Below are 23,880 nucleotides of genomic sequence, written 5' to 3'. Positions count from 1 at the left end.
CTCCATCCAAAAAGAAATTGAGTTCAAGTCCCGGGTCATGTTTTTTTTTTTCTTACAATTTTGGGATTTTGACGACAGGTCCCGGGTCATCGTTTTTTTTTTTTATATATACTTTCCTATCATGGTTAAAAGGCAAAAGATATTCTTTAAACTGATGGCAGTTAAGCTCCATCCACAAAAAAAATGAGTTCAAGTCCCGGGTCATGTTTTTTTTTGTTTTTTTGTTTTTTCATACTTTTGGGATTTTGACGACAGGTCCCGGGTCATCGTTTTTTTTTTTTTTCATACTTTCATATCATGGTTAAAAGGCAAAAGAAAAGATATTCTTTAAACTGATGGCAGTTAAGCTCCATCCACAAAGAAATTGAGTTCAAGTCCCGGGTCATGTTTTTTTTAGTTTTTTAGTTTTTTCATACTTTTGGGATTTTGACGACAGGTCCCGGGTCATCGTTTTTTTTTTTTTTTCATACTTTCCTATCATGGTTAAAAGGCAAAATATATTCTTTAAACTGATGGCAGTTAAGCTCCATCCACAAAAAAATTGAGTTCAAGTCCCGGGTCATGTTTTTTTTTTTTTTTTTCATACTTTTGGGATTTTGACGACAGGTCCCGGGTCATCGTTTTTTTTTTTTCTTACAATTTTGGGATTTTGACAACAGGTCCCGGGTCATGTTTTTTTTTTTTTCATACTTTTGGGATTTTGACGACAGGTCCCGGGTCATCGTTTTTTTTTTTTTTTCATACTTTCCTATCATGGTTAAAAGGCAAAATATATACTTTAAACTGATGGCAGTTAAGCTCCATCCACAAAGAAATTGAGTTCAAGTCCCGGGTCATGTTTTTTTTTGTTTTTTTGTTTTTTCATACTTTTGGGATTTTGACGACAGGTCCCGGGTCATCGTTTTTTTTTTTTTTTCAAATATTTTCCTATCATGGTTAAAAGGCAAAAGATATTCTTTAAACTGATGGCAGTTAAGCTCCATCCACAAAGAAATTGAGTTCAAGTCCCGGGTCATGTTTTTTTTTGTTTTTTTTCTCATTCTTTTGGGATTTTGACGACAGGTCCCGGGTCATCGTTTTTTTTGTTTTTTTTCATACTTTCCTATCATGGTTAAAAGGCAAAAGATATTCTTTAAACTGATGGCAGTTAAGCTCCATCCACAAAAAAATTGAGTTCAAGTCCCGGGTCATGTTTTTTTTTTTCATACTTTTGGGATTTTGACGACAGGTCCCGGGTCATCGTTTTTTTTTTTTTTCATACTTTCCTATCATGGTTAAAAGGCAAAATATATTCTTTAAACTGATGGCAGTTAAGCTCCGTCCACAAAAAAATTGAGTTCAAGTCCCGGGTCATGTTTTTTTTTTTTTCATACTTTTGGGATTTTGACGACAGGTCCCGGGTCATCGTTTTTTTTTTTTTTTTCATACTTTCCTATCATGGTTAAAAGGCAAAATATATTCTTTAAACTGATGGCAGTTAAGCTCCATCCACAAAAAAATTGAGTTCAAGTCCCGGGTCATGTTTTTTTGTGTGTTTTTCTCATACTTTTGGGGTTTTGACGACAAGTCCCGGGTCATGTTTTTTTTTTTTCATACTTTTGGGATTTTGACGACAGGTCCCGGGTCATCGTTTTTTTTTTTTTTCATACTTTCCTATCATGGTTAAAAGGCAAAATATATACTTTAAACTGATGGCAGTTAAGCTCCATCCACAAAGAAATTGAGTTCAAGTCCCGGGTCATGTTTTTTTTTGTTTTTTTGTTTTTCCATACTTTTGGGATTTTGACGACAGGTCCCGGGTCATCGTTTTTTTTTTTTTTTTTCATACTTTCCTATCATGGTTAAAAGGCAAAAGATATTCTTTAAACTGATGGCAGTTAAGCTCCATCCACAAAAAAATTGAGTTCAAGTCCCGGGTCATGTTTTTTTTTTTCTCACGCTTTTGGGATTTTGACGACAGGTCCCGGGTCATCTTTTTTTTTTTTTTTTCATACTTTCCTATCATGGTTAAAAGGCAAAAGATATTCTTTAAACTGATGGCAGTTAAGCTCCATCCAAAAAGAAATTGAGTTCAAGTCCCGGGTCATGTTTTTTTTTTTTCATACTTTTGGGATTTTGACGACAGGTCCCGGGTCATCGTTTTTTTTTTTTTTTTCATACTTTCATATCATGGTTAAAAGGCAAAATATATACTTTAAACTGATGGCAGTTAAGCTCCATCCACAAAGAAATTGAGTTCAAGTCCCGGGTCATGTTTTTTTTTGTTTTTTTGTTTTTTCATACTTTTGGGATTTTGACGACAGGTCCCGGGTCATCGTTTTTTTTTTTTTTTCAAATATTTTCCTATCATGGTTAAAAGGCAAAATATATTCTTTAAACTGATGGCAGTTAAGCTCCATCCACAAAGAAATTGAGTTCAAGTCCCGGGTCATGTTTTTTTTTGTTTTTTCTCTCATACTTTTGGGATTTTGACGACAGGTCCCGGGTCATCGTTTTTTTTTTTTTTTTTCATACTTTCCTATCATGGTTAAAAGGCAAAATATATTCTTTAAACTGATGGCAGTTAAGCTCCGTCCACAAAAAAATTGAGTTCAAGTCCCGGGTCATGGTTTTTTTTTTTTCATACTTTTGGGGTTTTGACGACAAGTCCCGGGTCATGTTTTTTTTTTTTCATACTTTTGGGATTTTGACGACAGGTCCCGGGTCATCGTTTTTTTTTTTTTTTTTCATACTTTCCTATCATGGTTAAAAGGCAAAAGATATTCTTTAAACTGATGGCAGTTAAGCTCCATCCACAAAAAAATTGAGTTCAAGTCCCGGGTCATGTTTTTTTTTTTCTCACGCTTTTGGGATTTTGACGACAGGTCCCGGGTCATCTTTTTTTTTTTTTTTTCATACTTTCCTATCATGGTTAAAAGGCAAAAGATATTCTTTAAACTGATGGCAGTTAAGCTCCATCCAAAAAGAAATTGAGTTCAAGTCCCGGGTCATGTTTTTTTTTTTTCATACTTTTGGGATTTTGACGACAGGTCCCGGGTCATCGTTTTTTTTTTTTTTTTCATACTTTCATATCATGGTTAAAAGGCAAAATATATACTTTAAACTGATGGCAGTTAAGCTCCATCCACAAAGAAATTGAGTTCAAGTCCCGGGTCATGTTTTTTTTTGTTTTTTTGTTTTTTCATACTTTTGGGATTTTGACGACAGGTCCCGGGTCATCGTTTTTTTTTTTTTTCATACTTTCCTATCATGGTTAAAAGGCAAAAGATATTCTTTAAACTGATGGCAGTTAAGCTCCATCCACAAAGAAATTGAGTTCAAGTCCCGGGTCATGTTTTTTTTTGTTTTTTTTCTCATACTTTTGGGATTTTGACGACAGGTCCCGGGTCATCGTTTTTTTTTTTTTTTTTCATACTTTCCTATCATGGTTAAAAGGCAAAAGATATTCTTTAAACTGATGGCAGTTAAGCTCCATCCACAAAGAAATTGAGTTCAAGTCCCGGGTCATGTTTTTTTTTTTCATACTTTTGGGATTTTGACGACAGGTCCCGGGTCATCGTTTTTTTTTTTTTTCATACTTTCCTATCATGGTTAAAAGGCAAAATATATTCTTTAAACTGATGGCAGTTAAGCTCCGTCCACAAAAAAATTGAGTTCAAGTCCCGGGTCATGTTTTTTTTTTTTTCATACTTTTGGGGTTTTGACGACAAGTCCCGGGTCATGTTTTTTTTTTTTCATACTTTTGGGATTTTGACGACAGGTCCCGGGTCATCGTTTTTTTTTTTTTTTCATACTTTCCTATCATGGTTAAAAGGCAAAAGATATTCTTTAAACTGATGGCAGTTAAGCTCCATCCACAAAGAAATTGAGTTCAAGTCCCGGGTCATGTTTTTTTTTGTTTTTTTTCTCATACTTTTGGGATTTTGACGACAGGTCCCGGGTCATCGTTTTTTTTTTTTTTTTCATACTTTCATATCATGGTTAAAAGGCAAAAGATATTCTTTAAACTGATGGCAGTTAAGCTCCATCCACAAGAAAATTGAGTTCAAGTCCCGGGTCATGTTTTTTTTTTGTTTTTTTCATACTTTTGGGATTTTGACGACAGGTCCCGGGTCATCGTTTTTTTTTTTTTTTTTCATACTTTCCTATCATGGTTAAAAGGCAAAAGATATTCTTTAAACTGATGGCAGTTAAGCTCCATCCACAAAAAAATTGAGTTCAAGTCCCGGGTCATGTTTTTTTTTTTTTCTCATACTTTTGGGATTTTGACGACAGGTCCCGGGTCATCGTTTTTTTTTTTTTTTCATACTTTCCTATCATGGTTAAAAGGCAAAAGATATTCTTTAAACTGATGGCAGTTAAGCTCCATCCACAAAAAAATTTAGTTCAAGTCCCGGGTCATGTTTTTTTTTTTTTTTTTCATACTTTTGGGATTTTGACGACAGGTCCCGGGTCATCGTTTTTTTTTTTTTTTTCATACTTTCCTATCATGGTTAAAAGGCAAAAGATATTATTTAAACTGATGGCAGTTAAGCTCCATCCACAAAGAAATTGAGTTCAAGTCCCGGGTCATGTTTTTTTTTGTTTTTTTGTTTTTTCATACTTTTGGGATTTTGACGACAGGTCCCGGGTCATCGTTTTTTTTTTTTTTTCATACTTTCCTATCATGGTTAAAAGGCAAAATATATTCTTTAAACTGATGGCAGTTAAGCTCCATCCACAAAAAAATTGAGTTCAAGTCCCGGGTCATGTTTTTTTTTTTTCTCACACTTTTGGGATTTTGACGACAGGTCCCGGGTCATCGTTTTTTTTTTTTTTTTTTATACTTTCCTATCATGGTTAAAAGGCAAAATATATTCTTTAAACTGATGGCAGTTAAGCTCCATCCACAAAAAAATTGAGTTCAAGTCCCGGGTCATGTTTTTTTTTTTTTTTTTTCATACTTTTGGGATTTTGACGACAGGTCCCGGGTCATCGTTTTTTTTTTTTTTTTTCATACTTTCCTATCATGGTTAAAAGGCAAAAGATATTCTTTAAACTGATGGCAGTTAAGCTCCATCCACAAAGAAATTGAGTTCAAGTCCCGGGTCATGTTTTTTTTTTTTTTTTTCTCATACTTTTGGGATTTTGACGACAGGTCCCGGGTCATCGTTTTTTTTTTCTTCATACTTTTGGGATTTTGACGACAGGTCCCGGGTCATCGTTTTTTTTTTTTTTTTCATACTTTCCTATCATTGTTAAAAGGCAAAATATATTCTTTAAACTGATGGCAGTTAAGCTCCATCCACAAAAAAATTGAGTTCAAGTCCCGGGTCATGTTTTTTTTTTTTTTTTTTCTCATACTTTTGGGATTTTGACGACAGGTCCCGGGTCATCGTTTTTTTTTTTTTTTTCATACTTTCCTATCATGGTTAAAAGGCAAAAGATATTCTTTAAACTGATGGCAGTTCAGCTCCATCCACAAAGAAATTGAGTTCAAGTCCCGGGTCATGTTTTTTTTAGTTTTTTTTCTCATACTTTTGGGATTTTGACGACAGGTCCCGGGTCATCGGTTTTTTTTTTTTTCATACTTTCCTATCATGGTTAAAAGGCAAAAGATATTCTTTAAACTGATGGCAGTTAAGCTCCATCCACAAAGAAATTGAGTTCAAGTCCCGGGTCATGTTTTTTTTTTTTTTTTCTCATACTTTTGGGATTTTGACGACAGGTCCCGGGTCATCGTTTTTTTTTTTTTTTCAATACTTTCCTATCATGGTTAAAAGGCAAAAGATATTCTTTAAACTGATGGCAGTTAAGCTCCATCCACAAAGAAATTGAGTTCAAGTCCCGGGTCATGTTTTTTTTTTGTTTTTTTTCATACTTTTGGGATTTTGACGACAGGTCCCGGGTCATCGTTTTTTTTTTTTCTTACAATTTTGGGATTTTGACAACAGGTCCCGGGTCATGTTTTTTTTTTTTCATACTTTTGGGATTTTGACGACAGGTCCCGGGTCATCGTTTTTTTTTTTTTTTTTCATACTTTCCTATCATTGTTAAAAGGCAAAATATATTCTTTAAACTGATGGCAGTTAAGCTCCATCCAAAAAGAAATTGAGTTCAAGTCCCGGGTCATGTTTTTTTTTTTCTTACAATTTTGGGATTTTGACGACAGGTCCCGGGTCATCGTTTTTTTTTTTTTTATATATACTTTCCTATCATGGTTAAAAGGCAAAAGATATTCTTTAAACTGATGGCAGTTAAGCTCCATCCACAAAAAAAATGAGTTCAAGTCCCGGGTCATGTTTTTTTTTTGTTTTTTTGTTTTTTCATACTTTTGGGATTTTGACGACAGGTCCCGGGTCATCGTTTTTTTTTTTTTTTCATACTTTCATATCATGGTTAAAAGGCAAAAGATATTCTTTAAACTGATGGCAGTTAAGCTCCATCCACAAAGAAATTGAGTTCAAGTCCCGGGTCATGTTTTTTTTAGTTTTTTAGTTTTTTCATACTTTTGGGATTTTGACGACAGGTCCCGGGTCATCGTTTTTTTTTTTTTTTCATACTTTCCTATCATGGTTAAAAGGCAAAATATATTCTTTAAACTGATGGCAGTTAAGCTCCATCCACAAAAAAATTGAGTTCAAGTCCCGGGTCATGTTTTTTTTTTTTTTTTTTCTCATACTTTTGGGATTTTGACGACAGGTCCCGGGTCATCGTTTTTTTTTTTTTTTTTCATACTTTCCTATCATGGTTAAAAGGCAAAAGATATTCTTTAAACTGATGGCAGTTAAGCTCCATCCACAAAAAAATTGAGTTCAAGTCCCGGGTCATGTTTTTTTTTTTCATACTTTTGGGATTTTGACGACAGGTCCCGGGTCATCGTTTTTTTTTTTTTTCATACTTTCCTATCATGGTTAAAAGGCAAAATATATTCTTTAAACTGATGGCAGTTAAGCTCCATCCACAAAAAAATTGAGTTCAAGTCCCGGGTCATGTTTTTTTTTTTTTCATACTTTTGGGATTTTGACGACAGGTCCCGGGTCATCGTTTTTTTTTTTTTTTTCATACTTTCCTATCATGGTTAAAAGGCAAAATATATTCTTTAAACTGATGGCAGTTAAGCTCCATCCACAAAGAAATTGAGTTCAAGTCCCGGGTCATGTTTTTTTTTGTTTTTTCTCTCATACTTTTGGGATTTTGACGACAGGTCCCGGGTCATCGTTTTTTTTTTTTTTTTTCATACTTTCCTATCATGGTTAAAAGGCAAAATATATTCTTTAAACTGATGGCAGTTAAGCTCCGTCCACAAAAAAATTGAGTTCAAGTCCCGGGTCATGGTTTTTTTTTTTTCATACTTTTGGGGTTTTGACGACAAGTCCCGGGTCATGTTTTTTTTTTTTTCATACTTTTGGGATTTTGACGACAGGTCCCGGGTCATCGTTTTTTTTTTTTTTTCATACTTTCCTATCATGGTTAAAAGGCAAAAGATATTCTTTAAACTGATGGCAGTTAAGCTCCATCCACAAAGAAATTGAGTTCAAGTCCCGGGTCATGTTTTTTTTTGGTTTTTTTCTCATACTTTTGGGATTTTGACGACAGGTCCCGGGTCATCGTTTTTTTTTTTTTTTTCATACTTTCATATCATGGTTAAAAGGCAAAAGATATTCTTTAAACTGATGGCAGTTAAGCTCCATCCACAAGAAAATTGAGTTCAAGTCCCGGGTCATGTTTTTTTTTGTTTTTTTCATACTTTTGGGATTTTGACGACAGGTCCCGGGTCATCGTTTTTTTTTTTTTTTTTCATACTTTCCTATCATGGTTAAAAGGCAAAAGATATTCTTTAAACTGATGGCAGTTAAGCTCCATCCACAAAAAAATTGAGTTCAAGTCCCGGGTCATGTTTTTTTTTTTCTCACGCTTTTGGGATTTTGACGACAGGTCCCGGGTCATCTTTTTTTTTTTTTTTTCATACTTTCCTATCATGGTTAAAAGGCAAAAGATATTCTTTAAACTGATGGCAGTTAAGCTCCATCCAAAAAGAAATTGAGTTCAAGTCCCGGGTCATGTTTTTTTTTTTTCATACTTTTGGGATTTTGACGACAGGTCCCGGGTCATCGTTTTTTTTTTTTTTCATACTTTCATATCATGGTTAAAAGGCAAAATATATACTTTAAACTGATGGCAGTTAAGCTCCATCCACAAAGAAATTGAGTTCAAGTCCCGGGTCATGTTTTTTTTTGTTTTTTTGTTTTTTCATACTTTTGGGATTTTGACGACAGGTCCCGGGTCATCGTTTTTTTTTTTTTTTCAAATATTTTCCTATCATGGTTAAAAGGCAAAAGATATTCTTTAAACTGATGGCAGTTAAGCTCCATCCACAAAGAAATTGAGTTCAAGTCCCGGGTCATGTTTTTTTTTGTTTTTTTTCTCATACTTTTGGGATTTTGACGACAGGTCCCGGGTCATCGTTTTTTTTTTTTTTTCAAATATTTTCCTATCATGGTTAAAAGGCAAAAGATATTCTTTAAACTGATGGCAGTTAAGCTCCATCCACAAAGAAATTGAGTTCAAGTCCCGGGTCATGTTTTTTTTTTTCATACTTTTGGGATTTTGACGACAGGTCCCGGGTCATCGTTTTTTTTTTTTTTCATACTTTCCTATCATGGTTAAAAGGCAAAATATATTCTTTAAACTGATGGCAGTTAAGCTCCGTCCACAAAAAAATTGAGTTCAAGTCCCGGGTCATGTTTTTTTTTTTTTCATACTTTTGGGGTTTTGACGACAAGTCCCGGGTCATGTTTTTTTTTTTTCATACTTTTGGGATTTTGACGACAGGTCCCGGGTCATCGTTTTTTTTTTTTTTTCATACTTTCCTATCATGGTTAAAAGGCAAAAGATATTCTTTAAACTGATGGCAGTTAAGCTCCATCCACAAAGAAATTGAGTTCAAGTCCCGGGTCATGTTTTTTTTTGTTTTTTTTCTCATACTTTTGGGATTTTGACGACAGGTCCCGGGTCATCGTTTTTTTTTTTTTTTTCATACTTTCATATCATGGTTAAAAGGCAAAAGATATTCTTTAAACTGATGGCAGTTAAGCTCCATCCACAAGAAAATTGAGTTCAAGTCCCGGGTCATGTTTTTTTTTTGTTTTTTTCATACTTTTGGGATTTTGACGACAGGTCCCGGGTCATCGTTTTTTTTTTTTTTTTTCATACTTTCCTATCATGGTTAAAAGGCAAAAGATATTCTTTAAACTGATGGCAGTTAAGCTCCATCCACAAAAAAATTGAGTTCAAGTCCCGGGTCATGTTTTTTTTTTTTTCTCATACTTTTGGGATTTTGACGACAGGTCCCGGGTCATCGTTTTTTTTTTTTTTTCATACTTTCCTATCATGGTTAAAAGGCAAAAGATATTCTTTAAACTGATGGCAGTTAAGCTCCATCCACAAAAAAATTTAGTTCAAGTCCCGGGTCATGTTTTTTTTTTTTTTTTTCATACTTTTGGGATTTTGACGACAGGTCCCGGGTCATCGTTTTTTTTTTTTTTTTCATACTTTCCTATCATGGTTAAAAGGCAAAAGATATTATTTAAACTGATGGCAGTTAAGCTCCATCCACAAAGAAATTGAGTTCAAGTCCCGGGTCATGTTTTTTTTTGTTTTTTTGTTTTTTCATACTTTTGGGATTTTGACGACAGGTCCCGGGTCATCGTTTTTTTTTTTTTTTCATACTTTCCTATCATGGTTAAAAGGCAAAATATATTCTTTAAACTGATGGCAGTTAAGCTCCATCCACAAAAAAATTGAGTTCAAGTCCCGGGTCATGTTTTTTTTTTTTCTCACACTTTTGGGATTTTGACGACAGGTCCCGGGTCATCGTTTTTTTTTTTTTTTTTTATACTTTCCTATCATGGTTAAAAGGCAAAATATATTCTTTAAACTGATGGCAGTTAAGCTCCATCCACAAAAAAATTGAGTTCAAGTCCCGGGTCATGTTTTTTTTTTTTTTTTTTCATACTTTTGGGATTTTGACGACAGGTCCCGGGTCATCGTTTTTTTTTTTTTTTTTCATACTTTCCTATCATGGTTAAAAGGCAAAAGATATTCTTTAAACTGATGGCAGTTAAGCTCCATCCACAAAGAAATTGAGTTCAAGTCCCGGGTCATGTTTTTTTTTTTTTTTTTCTCATACTTTTGGGATTTTGACGACAGGTCCCGGGTCATCGTTTTTTTTTTCTTCATACTTTTGGGATTTTGACGACAGGTCCCGGGTCATCGTTTTTTTTTTTTTTTTCATACTTTCCTATCATTGTTAAAAGGCAAAATATATTCTTTAAACTGATGGCAGTTAAGCTCCATCCACAAAAAAATTGAGTTCAAGTCCCGGGTCATGTTTTTTTTTTTTTTTTTTCTCATACTTTTGGGATTTTGACGACAGGTCCCGGGTCATCGTTTTTTTTTTTTTTTTCATACTTTCCTATCATGGTTAAAAGGCAAAAGATATTCTTTAAACTGATGGCAGTTCAGCTCCATCCACAAAGAAATTGAGTTCAAGTCCCGGGTCATGTTTTTTTTAGTTTTTTTTCTCATACTTTTGGGATTTTGATGACAGGTCCCGGGTCATCGGTTTTTTTTTTTTTCATACTTTCCTATCATGGTTAAAAGGCAAAAGATATTCTTTAAACTGATGGCAGTTAAGCTCCATCCACAAAGAAATTGAGTTCAAGTCCCGGGTCATGTTTTTTTTTTTTTTTTCTCATACTTTTGGGATTTTGACGACAGGTCCCGGGTCATCGTTTTTTTTTTTTTTTCAATACTTTCCTATCATGGTTAAAAGGCAAAAGATATTCTTTAAACTGATGGCAGTTAAGCTCCATCCACAAAGAAATTGAGTTCAAGTCCCGGGTCATGTTTTTTTTTTGTTTTTTTTCATACTTTTGGGATTTTGACGACAGGTCCCGGGTCATCGTTTTTTTTTTTTCTTACAATTTTGGGATTTTGACAACAGGTCCCGGGTCATGTTTTTTTTTTTTCATACTTTTGGGATTTTGACGACAGGTCCCGGGTCATCGTTTTTTTTTTTTTTTTTCATACTTTCCTATCATTGTTAAAAGGCAAAATATATTCTTTAAACTGATGGCAGTTAAGCTCCATCCAAAAAGAAATTGAGTTCAAGTCCCGGGTCATGTTTTTTTTTTTCTTACAATTTTGGGATTTTGACGACAGGTCCCGGGTCATCGTTTTTTTTTTTTTTATATATACTTTCCTATCATGGTTAAAAGGCAAAAGATATTCTTTAAACTGATGGCAGTTAAGCTCCATCCACAAAAAAAATGAGTTCAAGTCCCGGGTCATGTTTTTTTTTTGTTTTTTTGTTTTTTCATACTTTTGGGATTTTGACGACAGGTCCCGGGTCATCGTTTTTTTTTTTTTTTCATACTTTCATATCATGGTTAAAAGGCAAAAGATATTCTTTAAACTGATGGCAGTTAAGCTCCATCCACAAAGAAATTGAGTTCAAGTCCCGGGTCATGTTTTTTTTAGTTTTTTAGTTTTTTCATACTTTTGGGATTTTGACGACAGGTCCCGGGTCATCGTTTTTTTTTTTTTTTCATACTTTCCTATCATGGTTAAAAGGCAAAATATATTCTTTAAACTGATGGCAGTTAAGCTCCATCCACAAAAAAATTGAGTTCAAGTCCCGGGTCATGTTTTTTTTTTTTTTTTTTCTCATACTTTTGGGATTTTGACGACAGGTCCCGGGTCATCGTTTTTTTTTTTTTTTTTCATACTTTCCTATCATGGTTAAAAGGCAAAAGATATTCTTTAAACTGATGGCAGTTAAGCTCCATCCACAAAAAAATTGAGTTCAAGTCCCGGGTCATGTTTTTTTTTTTCATACTTTTGGGATTTTGACGACAGGTCCCGGGTCATCGTTTTTTTTTTTTTTCATACTTTCCTATCATGGTTAAAAGGCAAAATATATTCTTTAAACTGATGGCAGTTAAGCTCCATCCACAAAAAAATTGAGTTCAAGTCCCGGGTCATGTTTTTTTTTTTTTCATACTTTTGGGATTTTGACGACAGGTCCCGGGTCATCGTTTTTTTTTTTTTTTTCATACTTTCCTATCATGGTTAAAAGGCAAAATATATTCTTTAAACTGATGGCAGTTAAGCTCCATCCACAAAGAAATTGAGTTCAAGTCCCGGGTCATGTTTTTTTTTGTTTTTTCTCTCATACTTTTGGGATTTTGACGACAGGTCCCGGGTCATCGTTTTTTTTTTTTTTTTTCATACTTTCCTATCATGGTTAAAAGGCAAAATATATTCTTTAAACTGATGGCAGTTAAGCTCCGTCCACAAAAAAATTGAGTTCAAGTCCCGGGTCATGGTTTTTTTTTTTTCATACTTTTGGGGTTTTGACGACAAGTCCCGGGTCATGTTTTTTTTTTTTCATACTTTTGGGATTTTGACGACAGGTCCCGGGTCATCGTTTTTTTTTTTTTTTCATACTTTCCTATCATGGTTAAAAGGCAAAAGATATTCTTTAAACTGATGGCAGTTAAGCTCCATCCACAAAGAAATTGAGTTCAAGTCCCGGGTCATGTTTTTTTTTGGTTTTTTTCTCATACTTTTGGGATTTTGACGACAGGTCCCGGGTCATCGTTTTTTTTTTTTTTTTCATACTTTCATATCATGGTTAAAAGGCAAAAGATATTCTTTAAACTGATGGCAGTTAAGCTCCATCCACAAGAAAATTGAGTTCAAGTCCCGGGTCATGTTTTTTTTTGTTTTTTTCATACTTTTGGGATTTTGACGACAGGTCCCGGGTCATCGTTTTTTTTTTTTTTTTCATACTTTCATATCATGGTTAAAAGGCAAAAGATATTCTTTAAACTGATGGCAGTTAAGCTCCATCCACAAAAAAATTTAGTTCAAGTCCCGGGTCATGTTTTTTTTTTTCTCACGCTTTTGGGATTTTGACGACAGGTCCCGGGTCATCTTTTTTTTTTTTTTTTCATACTTTCCTATCATGGTTAAAAGGCAAAAGATATTCTTTAAACTGATGGCAGTTAAGCTCCATCCAAAAAGAAATTGAGTTCAAGTCCCGGGTCATGTTTTTTTTTTTTCATACTTTTGGGATTTTGACGACAGGTCCCGGGTCATCGTTTTTTTTTTTTTTTTCATACTTTCATATCATGGTTAAAAGGCAAAATATATACTTTAAACTGATGGCAGTTAAGCTCCATCCACAAAGAAATTGAGTTCAAGTCCCGGGTCATGTTTTTTTTTGTTTTTTTGTTTTTTCATACTTTTGGGATTTTGACGACAGGTCCCGGGTCATCGTTTTTTTTTTTTTTTCAAATATTTTCCTATCATGGTTAAAAGGCAAAATATATTCTTTAAACTGATGGCAGTTAAGCTCCATCCACAAAGAAATTGAGTTCAAGTCCCGGGTCATGTTTTTTTTTGTTTTTTCTCTCATACTTTTGGGATTTTGACGACAGGTCCCGGGTCATCGTTTTTTTTTTTTTTTTTCATACTTTCCTATCATGGTTAAAAGGCAAAATATATTCTTTAAACTGATGGCAGTTAAGCTCCGTCCACAAAAAAATTGAGTTCAAGTCCCGGGTCATGGTTTTTTTTTTTTCATACTTTTGGGGTTTTGACGACAAGTCCCGGGTCATGTTTTTTTTTTTTCATACTTTTGGGATTTTGACGACAGGTCCCGGGTCATCGTTTTTTATTTTTTTTTTCATACTTTCCTATCATGGTTAAAAGGCAAAAGATATTCTTTAAACTGATGGCAGTTAAGCTCCATCCACAAAAAAATTGAGTTCAAGTCCCGGGTCATGTTTTTTTTTTTCTCACGCTTTTGGGATTTTGACGACAGGTCCCGGGTCATCTTTTTTTTTTTTTTTTCATACTTTCCTATCATGGTTAAAAGGCAAAAGATATTCTTTAAACTGATGGCAGTTAAGCTCCATCCAAAAAGAAATTGAGTTCAAGTCCCGGGTCATGTTTTTTTTTTTTCATACTTTTGGGATTTTGACGACAGGTCCCGGGTCATCGTTTTTTTTTTTTTTTTTCATACTTTCATATCATGGTTAAAAGGCAAAATATATACTTTAAACTGATGGCAGTTAAGCTCCATCCACAAAGAAATTGAGTTCAAGTCCCGGGTCATGTTTTTTTTTGTTTTTTTGTTTTTTCATACTTTTGGGATTTTGACGACAGGTCCCGGGTCATCGTTTTTTTTTTTTTTTTCAAATATTTTCCTATCATGGTTAAAAGGCAAAAGATATTCTTTAAACTGATGGCAGTTAAGCTCCATCCACAAAGAAATTGAGTTCAAGTCCCGGGTCATGTTTTTTTTTGTTTTTTTTCTCATACTTTTGGGATTTTGACGACAGGTCCCGGGTCATCGTTTTTTTTTTTTTTTTTCATACTTTCCTATCATGGTTAAAAGGCAAAAGATATTCTTTAAACTGATGGCAGTTAAGCTCCATCCACAAAGAAATTGAGTTCAAGTCCCGGGTCATGTTTTTTTTTTTCATACTTTTGGGATTTTGACGACAGGTCCCGGGTCATCGTTTTTTTTTTTTTTCATACTTTCCTATCATGGTTAAAAGGCAAAATATATTCTTTAAACTGATGGCAGTTAAGCTCCGTCCACAAAAAAATTGAGTTCAAGTCCCGGGTCATGTTTTTTTTTTTTTCATACTTTTGGGGTTTTGACGACAAGTCCCGGGTCATGTTTTTTTTTTTTCATACTTTTGGGATTTTGACGACAGGTCCCGGGTCATCGTTTTTTTTTTTTTTTCATACTTTCCTATCATGGTTAAAAGGCAAAAGATATTCTTTAAACTGATGGCAGTTAAGCTCCATCCACAAAGAAATTGAGTTCAAGTCCCGGGTCATGTTTTTTTTTGTTTTTTTTCTCATACTTTTGGGATTTTGACGACAGGTCCCGGGTCATCGTTTTTTTTTTTTTTTTCATACTTTCATATCATGGTTAAAAGGCAAAAGATATTCTTTAAACTGATGGCAGTTAAGCTCCATCCACAAGAAAATTGAGTTCAAGTCCCGGGTCATGTTTTTTTTTTTGTTTTTTTCATACTTTTGGGATTTTGACGACAGGTCCCGGGTCATCGTTTTTTTTTTTTTTTTTCATACTTTCCTATCATGGTTAAAAGGCAAAAGATATTCTTTAAACTGATGGCAGTTAAGCTCCATCCACAAAAAAATTGAGTTCAAGTCCCGGGTCATGTTTTTTTTTTTTTCTCATACTTTTGGGATTTTGACGACAGGTCCCGGGTCATCGTTTTTTTTTTTTTTTCATACTTTCCTATCATGGTTAAAAGGCAAAAGATATTCTTTAAACTGATGGCAGTTAAGCTCCATCCACAAAAAAATTTAGTTCAAGTCCCGGGTCATGTTTTTTTTTTTTTTTTTCATACTTTTGGGATTTTGACGACAGGTCCCGGGTCATCGTTTTTTTTTTTTTTTTCATACTTTCCTATCATGGTTAAAAGGCAAAAGATATTATTTAAACTGATGGCAGTTAAGCTCCATCCACAAAGAAATTGAGTTCAAGTCCCGGGTCATGTTTTTTTTTGTTTTTTTGTTTTTTCATACTTTTGGGATTTTGACGACAGGTCCCGGGTCATCGTTTTTTTTTTTTTTTTCATACTTTCCTATCATGGTTAAAAGGCAAAATATATTCTTTAAACTGATGGCAGTTAAGCTCCATCCACAAAAAAATTGAGTTCAAGTCCCGGGTCATGTTTTTTTTTTTTCTCACACTTTTGGGATTTTGACGACAGGTCCCGGGTCATCGTTTTTTTTTTTTTTTTTTATACTTTCCTATCATGGTTAAAAGGCAAAATATATTCTTTAAACTGATGGCAGTTAAGCTCCATCCACAAAAAAATTGAGTTCAAGTCCCGGGTCATGTTTTTTTTTTTTTTTTTTCATACTTTTGGGATTTTGACGACAGGTCCCGGGTCATCGTTTTTTTTTTTTTTTTTCATACTTTCCTATCATGGTTAAAAGGCAAAAGATATTCTTTAAACTGATGGCAGTTAAGCTCCATCCACAAAGAAATTGAGTTCAAGTCCCGGGTCATGTTTTTTTTTTTTTTTTTTCTCATACTTTTGGGATTTTGACGACAGGTCCCGGGTCATCGTTTTTTTTTTCTTCATACTTTTGGGATTTTGACGACAGGTCCCGGGTCATCGTTTTTTTTTTTTTTTTCATACTTTCCTATCATTGTTAAAAGGCAAAATATATTCTTTAAACTGATGGCAGTTAAGCTCCATCCACAAAAAAATTGAGTTCAAGTCCCGGGTCATGTTTTTTTTTTTTTTTTTTCTCATACTTTTGGGATTTTGACGACAGGTCCCGGGTCATCGTTTTTTTTTTTTTTTTCATACTTTCCTATCATGGTTAAAAGGCAAAAGATATTCTTTAAACTGATGGCAGTTCAGCTCCATCCACAAAGAAATTGAGTTCAAGTCCCGGGTCATGTTTTTTTTAGTTTTTTTTCTCATACTTTTGGGATTTTGACGACAGGTCCCGGGTCATCGGTTTTTTTTTTTTTCATACTTTCCTATCATGGTTAAAAGGCAAAAGATATTCTTTAAACTGATGGCAGTTAAGCTCCATCCACAAAGAAATTGAGTTCAAGTCCCGGGTCATGTTTTTTTTTTTTTTTTCTCATACTTTTGGGATTTTGACGACAGGTCCCGGGTCATCGTTTTTTTTTTTTTTTCAATACTTTCCTATCATGGTTAAAAGGCAAAAGATATTCTTTAAACTGATGGCAGTTAAGCTCCATCCACAAAGAAATTGAGTTCAAGTCCCGGGTCATGTTTTTTTTTTGTTTTTTTTCATACTTTTGGGATTTTGACGACAGGTCCCGGGTCATCGTTTTTTTTTTTTCTTACAATTTTGGGATTTTGACAACAGGTCCCGGGTCATGTTTTTTTTTTTTCATACTTTTGGGATTTTGACGACAGGTCCCGGGTCATCGTTTTTTTTTTTTTTTTTCATACTTTCCTATCATTGTTAAAAGGCAAAATATATTCTTTAAACTGATGGCAGTTAAGCTCCATCCAAAAAGAAATTGAGTTCAAGTCCCGGGTCATGTTTTTTTTTTTCTTACAATTTTGGGATTTTGACGACAGGTCCCCGGGTCATCGTTTTTTTTTTTTTTATATATACTTTCCTATCATGGTTAAAAGGCAAAAGATATTCTTTAAACTGATGGCAGTTAAGCTCCATCCACAAAAAAAATGAGTTCAAGTCCCGGGTCATGTTTTTTTTTTGTTTTTTTGTTTTTTCATACTTTTGGGATTTTGACGACAGGTCCCGGGTCATCGTTTTTTTTTTTTTTTCATACTTTCATATCATGGTTAAAAGGCAAAAGATATTCTTTAAACTGATGGCAGTTAAGCTCCATCCACAAAGAAATTGAGTTCAAGTCCCGGGTCATGTTTTTTTTAGTTTTTTAGTTTTTTCATACTTTTGGGATTTTGACGACAGGTCCCGGGTCATCGTTTTTTTTTTTTTTTCATACTTTCCTATCATGGTTAAAAGGCAAAATATATTCTTTAAACTGATGGCAGTTAAGCTCCATCCACAAAAAAATTGAGTTCAAGTCCCGGGTCATGTTTTTTTTTTTCATACTTTTGGGATTTTGACGACAGGTCCCGGGTCATCGTTTTTTTTTTTTTTCATACTTTCCTATCATGGTTAAAAGGCAAAATATATTCTTTAAACTGATGGCAGTTAAGCTCCATCCACAAAAAAATTGAGTTCAAGTCCCGGGTCATGTTTTTTTTTTTTTCATACTTTTGGGATTTTGACGACAGGTCCCGGGTCATCGTTTTTTTTTTTTTTTTCATACTTTCCTATCATGGTTAAAAGGCAAAATATATTCTTTAAACTGATGGCAGTTAAGCTCCATCCACAAAGAAATTGAGTTCAAGTCCCGGGTCATGTTTTTTTTTGTTTTTTCTCTCATACTTTTGGGATTTTGACGACAGGTCCCGGGTCATCGTTTTTTTTTTTTTTTTTCATACTTTCCTATCATGGTTAAAAGGCAAAATATATTCTTTAAACTGATGGCAGTTAAGCTCCGTCCACAAAAAAATTGAGTTCAAGTCCCGGGTCATGGTTTTTTTTTTTTCATACTTTTGGGGTTTTGACGACAAGTCCCGGGTCATGTTTTTTTTTTTTTCATACTTTTGGGATTTTGACGACAGGTCCCGGGTCATCGTTTTTTTTTTTTTTTCATACTTTCCTATCATGGTTAAAAGGCAAAAGATATTCTTTAAACTGATGGCAGTTAAGCTCCATCCACAAAGAAATTGAGTTCAAGTCCCGGGTCATGTTTTTTTTTGGTTTTTTTCTCATACTTTTGGGATTTTGACGACAGGTCCCGGGTCATCGTTTTTTTTTTTTTTTTCATACTTTCATATCATGGTTAAAAGGCAAAAGATATTCTTTAAACTGATGGCAGTTAAGCTCCATCCACAAGAAAATTGAGTTCAAGTCCCGGGTCATGTTTTTTTTTGTTTTTTTCATACTTTTGGGATTTTGACGACAGGTCCCGGGTCATCGTTTTTTTTTTTTTTTTTCATACTTTCCTATCATGGTTAAAAGGCAAAAGATATTCTTTAAACTGATGGCAGTTAAGCTCCATCCACAAAAAAATTGAGTTCAAGTCCCGGGTCATGTTTTTTTTTTTCTCACGCTTTTGGGATTTTGACGACAGGTCCCGGGTCATCTTTTTTTTTTTTTTTTCATACTTTCCTATCATGGTTAAAAGGCAAAAGATATTCTTTAAACTGATGGCAGTTAAGCTCCATCCAAAAAGAAATTGAGTTCAAGTCCCGGGTCATGTTTTTTTTTTTTCATACTTTTGGGATTTTGACGACAGGTCCCGGGTCATCGTTTTTTTTTTTTTTTTCATACTTTCATATCATGGTTAAAAGGCAAAATATATACTTTAAACTGATGGCAGTTAAGCTCCATCCACAAAGAAATTGAGTTCAAGTCCCGGGTCATGTTTTTTTTTGTTTTTTTGTTTTTTCATACTTTTGGGATTTTGACGACAGGTCCCGGGTCATCGTTTTTTTTTTTTTTTCAAATATTTTCCTATCATGGTTAAAAGGCAAAAGATATTCTTTAAACTGATGGCAGTTAAGCTCCATCCACAAAGAAATTGAGTTCAAGTCCCGGGTCATGTTTTTTTTTGTTTTTTTTCTCATACTTTTGGGATTTTGACGACAGGTCCCGGGTCATCGTTTTTTTTTTTTTTTTTCATACTTTCCTATCATGGTTAAAAGGCAAAAGATATTCTTTAAACTGATGGCAGTTAAGCTCCATCCACAAAGAAATTGAGTTCAAGTCCCGGGTCATGTTTTTTTTTTTCATACTTTTGGGATTTTGACGACAGGTCCCGGGTCATCGTTTTTTTTTTTTTTCATACTTTCCTATCATGGTTAAAAGGCAAAATATATTCTTTAAACTGATGGCAGTTAAGCTCCGTCCACAAAAAAATTGAGTTCAAGTCCCGGGTCATGTTTTTTTTTTTTTCATACTTTTGGGGTTTTGACGACAAGTCCCGGGTCATGTTTTTTTTTTTTCATACTTTTGGGATTTTGACGACAGGTCCCGGGTCATCGTTTTTTTTTTTTTTTCATACTTTCCTATCATGGTTAAAAGGCAAAAGATATTCTTTAAACTGATGGCAGTTAAGCTCCATCCACAAAGAAATTGAGTTCAAGTCCCGGGTCATGTTTTTTTTTGTTTTTTTTCTCATACTTTTGGGATTTTGACGACAGGTCCCGGGTCATCGTTTTTTTTTTTTTTTTCATACTTTCATATCATGGTTAAAAGGCAAAAGATATTCTTTAAACTGATGGCAGTTAAGCTCCATCCACAAGAAAATTGAGTTCAAGTCCCGGGTCATGTTTTTTTTTTGTTTTTTTCATACTTTTGGGATTTTGACGACAGGTCCCGGGTCATCGTTTTTTTTTTTTTTTTTCATACTTTCCTATCATGGTTAAAAGGCAAAAGATATTCTTTAAACTGATGGCAGTTAAGCTCCATCCACAAAAAAATTGAGTTCAAGTCCCGGGTCATGTTTTTTTTTTTTTCTCATACTTTTGGGATTTTGACGACAGGTCCCGGGTCATCGTTTTTTTTTTTTTTTCATACTTTCCTATCATGGTTAAAAGGCAAAAGATATTCTTTAAACTGATGGCAGTTAAGCTCCATCCACAAAAAAATTTAGTTCAAGTCCCGGGTCATGTTTTTTTTTTTTTTTTTCATACTTTTGGGATTTTGACGACAGGTCCCGGGTCATCGTTTTTTTTTTTTTTTTTTTCATACTTTCCTATCATGGTTAAAAGGCAAAAGATATTATTTAAACTGATGGCAGTTAAGCTCCATCCACAAAGAAATTGAGTTCAAGTCCCGGGTCATGTTTTTTTTTGTTTTTTTGTTTTTTCATACTTTTGGGATTTTGACGACAGGTCCCGGGTCATCGTTTTTTTTTTTTTTTCATACTTTCCTATCATGGTTAAAAGGCAAAATATATTCTTTAAACTGATGGCAGTTAAGCTCCATCCACAAAAAAATTGAGTTCAAGTCCCGGGTCATGTTTTTTTTTTTTCTCACACTTTTGGGATTTTGACGACAGGTCCCGGGTCATCGTTTTTTTTTTTTTTTTTTATACTTTCCTATCATGGTTAAAAGGCAAAATATATTCTTTAAACTGATGGCAGTTAAGCTCCATCCACAAAAAAATTGAGTTCAAGTCCCGGGTCATGTTTTTTTTTTTTTTTTTTCATACTTTTGGGATTTTGACGACAGGTCCCGGGTCATCGTTTTTTTTTTTTTTTTTCATACTTTCCTATCATGGTTAAAAGGCAAAAGATATTCTTTAAACTGATGGCAGTTAAGCTCCATCCACAAAGAAATTGAGTTCAAGTCCCGGGTCATGTTTTTTTTTTTTTTTTTCTCATACTTTTGGGATTTTGACGACAGGTCCCGGGTCATCGTTTTTTTTTTCTTCATACTTTTGGGATTTTGACGACAGGTCCCGGGTCATCGTTTTTTTTTTTTTTTTCATACTTTCCTATCATTGTTAAAAGGCAAAATATATTCTTTAAACTGATGGCAGTTAAGCTCCATCCACAAAAAAATTGAGTTCAAGTCCCGGGTCATGTTTTTTTTTTTTTTTTTTCTCATACTTTTGGGATTTTGACGACAGGTCCCGGGTCATCGTTTTTTTTTTTTTTTTCATACTTTCCTATCATGGTTAAAAGGCAAAAGATATTCTTTAAACTGATGGCAGTTCAGCTCCATCCACAAAGAAATTGAGTTCAAGTCCCGGGTCATGTTTTTTTTAGTTTTTTTTCTCATACTTTTGGGATTTTGATGACAGGTCCCGGGTCATCGTTTTTTTTTTTTTTTCAATACTTTCCTATCATGGTTAAAAGGCAAAAGATATTCTTTAAACTGATGGCAGTTAAGCTCCATCCACAAAGAAATTGAGTTCAAGTCCCGGGTCATGTTTTTTTTTTGTTTTTTCTCATACTTTTGGGATTTTGACGACAGGTCCCGGGTCATCGTTTTTTTTTTTTCTTACAATTTTGGGATTTTGACAACAGGTCCCGGGTCATGTTTTTTTTTTTTCATACTTTTGGGATTTTGACGACAGGTCCCGGGTCATCGTTTTTTTTTTTTTTTTTCATACTTTCCTATCATTGTTAAAAGGCAAAATATATTCTTTAAACTGATGGCAGTTAAGCTCCATCCAAAAAGAAATTGAGTTCAAGTCCCGGGTCATGTTTTTTTTTTTCTTACAATTTTGGGATTTTGACGACAGGTCCCGGGTCATCGTTTTTTTTTTTTTTATATATACTTTCCTATCATGGTTAAAAGGCAAAAGATATTCTTTAAACTGATGGCAGTTAAGCTCCATCCACAAAAAAAATGAGTTCAAGTCCCGGGTCATGTTTTTTTTTTGTTTTTTTGTTTTTTCATACTTTTGGGATTTTGACGACAGGTCCCGGGTCATCGTTTTTTTTTTTTTTTCATACTTTCATATCATGGTTAAAAGGCAAAAGATATTCTTTAAACTGATGGCAGTTAAGCTCCATCCACAAAGAAATTGAGTTCAAGTCCCGGGTCATGTTTTTTTTAGTTTTTTAGTTTTTTCATACTTTTGGGATTTTGACGACAGGTCCCGGGTCATCGTTTTTTTTTTTTTTTCATACTTTCCTATCATGGTTAAAAGGCAAAATATATTCTTTAAACTGATGGCAGTTAAGCTCCATCCACAAAAAAATTGAGTTCAAGTCCCGGGTCATGTTTTTTTTTTTTTTTTTCTCATACTTTTGGGATTTTGACGACAGGTCCCCGGTCATCGTTTTTTTTTTTTTTTTTCATACTTTCCTATCATGGTTAAAAGGCAAAAGATATTCTTTAAACTGATGGCAGTTAAGCTCCATCCACAAAAAAATTGAGTTCAAGTCCCGGGTCATGTTTTTTTTTTTCATACTTTTGGGATTTTGACGACAGGTCCCGGGTCATCGTTTTTTTTTTTTTTCATACTTTCCTATCATGGTTAAAAGGCAAAATATATTCTTTAAACTGATGGCAGTTAAGCTCCATCCACAAAAAAATTGAGTTCAAGTCCCGGGTCATGTTTTTTTTTTTTTCATACTTTTGGGATTTTGACGACAGGTCCCGGGTCATCGTTTTTTTTTTTTTTTTCATACTTTCCTATCATGGTTAAAAGGCAAAATATATTCTTTAAACTGATGGCAGTTAAGCTCCATCCACAAAGAAATTGAGTTCAAGTCCCGGGTCATGTTTTTTTTTGTTTTTTCTCTCATACTTTTGGGATTTTGACGACAGGTCCCGGGTCATCGTTTTTTTTTTTTTTTTTCATACTTTCCTATCATGGTTAAAAGGCAAAATATATTCTTTAAACTGATGGCAGTTAAGCTCCGTCCACAAAAAAATTGAGTTCAAGTCCCGGGTCATGGTTTTTTTTTTTTCATACTTTTGGGGTTTTGACGACAAGTCCCGGGTCATGTTTTTTTTTTTTCATACTTTTGGGATTTTGACGACAGGTCCAAATTTTTTTTCATACTTTCCTATCATGGTTAAAAGGCAAAAGATATTCTTTAAACTGATGGCAGTTAAGCTCCATCCACAAGAAAATTGAGTTCAAGTCCCGGGTCATGTTTTTTTTTGTTTTTTTCATACTTTTGGGATTTTGACGACAGGTCCCGGGTCATCGTTTTTTTTTTTTTTTTCATACTTTCATATCATGGTTAAAAGGCAAAAGATATTCTTTAAACTGATGGCAGTTAAGCTCCATCCACAAAAAAATTTAGTTCAAGTCCCGGGTCATGTTTTTTTTTTTCTCACGCTTTTGGGATTTTGACGACAGGTCCCGGGTCATCTTTTTTTTTTTTTTTTCATACTTTCCTATCATGGTTAAAAGGCAAAAGATATTCTTTAAACTGATGGCAGTTAAGCTCCATCCAAAAAGAAATTGAGTTCAAGTCCCGGGTCATGTTTTTTTTTTTTCATACTTTTGGGATTTTGACGACAGGTCCCGGGTCATCGTTTTTTTTTTTTTTTTCATACTTTCATATCATGGTTAAAAGGCAAAATATATACTTTAAACTGATGGCAGTTAAGCTCCATCCACAAAGAAATTGAGTTCAAGTCCCGGGTCATGTTTTTTTTTGTTTTTTTGTTTTTTCATACTTTTGGGATTTTGACGACAGGTCCCGGGTCATCGTTTTTTTTTTTTTTTCAAATATTTTCCTATCATGGTTAAAAGGCAAAAGATATTCTTTAAACTGA

Source organism: Phoxinus phoxinus (genome assembly GCF_949152265.1).
Source record: "Phoxinus phoxinus genome assembly, chromosome: 17".
NCBI classification, from domain to species: Eukaryota; Metazoa; Chordata; class Actinopteri; order Cypriniformes; family Leuciscidae; genus Phoxinus; species Phoxinus phoxinus.
The sequence above is the reverse complement of the archived record's forward strand: the minus strand, read 5'-3'. Positions refer to the sequence as shown.